Here is a 1,929-nt window from a genome sequence, read left to right as displayed (position 1 = left end):
CATAGACAAAACTTGTGAATTCTGTCGTGCAAAATGCACGACAACCTTTTCACTATTTACGGCCGTGTTACATAGTAAATCAAAGAAATACCTAAAGCCGTCGCTTTATTAACATCTTACCTACATTACAAAACACTTGTCATGCAGTATTCTCCTAGCTCTTTAATCACGTTTATTTTATTAAAACATCACGACATAAAAATCACTCAAACTTCGCTACACACAAAACTGCCAATCTTGCATTGAACTGTACAACGACATTTCTCACCAGCCAATGAAATCATCGCTGTGACGCTGTCCGGTGCAGTTCAATGCAAGATTGGCAGTTTTGTGTGTAGCGAATTTTGCGCGGTTTTTATGTCGTGATGTTTTAATAAAATAAACGTGATTAAAGAGGAGAATACTGCATGACAAGTGTTTTGTAATGTAGGTAAGATGTTAATAAAGAGACGGGTTTACGTATTTCTTTGATTTTCTATGTAACAAATTAAACACGGCCGTAAATGGTGAAAAGGTTGTCGTGCATTTTGCACAACAGAATTCACAGGTTTTGTCTATGGAAGGCTATTGGGCCCTAAAATAACATCAGAATATAAAATTTTTTAGGGCACAATTTATTGGTCTAGGCTGTCACTTGTTAACACGTTCGTTCGGGTCCGTTATTCACTTATTGAAACATCGTTTGTTGGTTACACAATCATGTTCATGCTGTGCCAGCACAAACTAATGCTCAAGGGGTCGTTGTCGTAACAGGTACTACAGATATGTACCCGATATAGATAGATAGATAGATAGATAGATAGATAGATAGATAGATAGATAGATAGATAGATAGATAGATAGATAGATAGATATAGATAGATAAATAGATAGATAGATAGATAGATAGATATCCGTGTCTCTCTCTCTCTCCATCTCTCTCCTTTTCTCTCTCTCCGTCTCTCTCCATCTCTCTTTCCGTCTCTCTCTCTCTCTCTCTCCCCGTTTCCCTCTCTTCGTTTCTCTCTCTCTCTAGCAGCGGATTTTCTAGTTTCGCCTTCGGGTTGAAAGGATCACCATTAGTCATGTCCAGTGACAGTTCCGGGTTCACCTTAGCCTGTCTTTAGCTGTGACTGCAGTTAGGACACTATAGAGCTATAAATAACATACTATCCAGGCCCGTAGCCAGCTTTTTATTGGGGGGGGTTCGTTTTTTAATTTGGGCACAAAGTGAAGGCACGAACCTAGCGAGGGAGCGTAGCGACCGAGCCGGGGGAAGGGTGTAGGAGGCGGTGTAAAGAATGTAAACGAATTGCTAAGAGGAGCAAGTATATGAAACACTTTCAGAGAAATGCTGTTATATTGTTCACAATGCATTACAAAAAACCACTTTGCTGTAGATGTTCCCTGATTAAGGGGTTCTCCCAAAATGTGATCAATTAGTGCAGGATTTAGTACACACGTTTTTGCTCAACTATGACTGTGCATACATACTGTAGGCCGGTAATCCTGGATTTTTGGGTGTTAAAATTTAAGGATTTTTACTGCTAACTTTACTGCTAACTTCAGCCTGGACCATAATCTAAACACTAACCTTAAAAACTAATCCTAAACCCTAACCCTACACCGAAACCTAAACCCTAAACCGCCCCTAAAACCAACGTATGCCACAGACTTTTACTTACATTTGACTGTAGAAAAGTGAGAACACCACTTCATAGATCTTTTGCTGTTCTTCTTTCCAGGCAGTTGGGAGCTGCCAATACCGCATGAAAAAAACCATTGCCGTCATATGAAACATTGTCACCAGCTTGTAACCATGAGGCTTGATTGCGGAAACAAGATCGTCCAGCTCTTTTTTTCTACGCACCGCCTCTTCCTGAGCAGTGTGAAGTGACAAATGCACAGCATCTGCCATGTTTGATGGCCGGCGCGAACCCCCCCCCCCTG

Source organism: Priapulus caudatus, unplaced genomic scaffold (assembly GCF_000485595.1).
Source record: "Priapulus caudatus unplaced genomic scaffold, Priapulus_caudatus-5.0.1 Scaffold112, whole genome shotgun sequence".
Lineage (NCBI taxonomy): Eukaryota > Metazoa > Priapulida > Priapulimorpha > Priapulimorphida > Priapulidae > Priapulus > Priapulus caudatus.
This window is presented reverse-complemented; position numbering follows the sequence as displayed.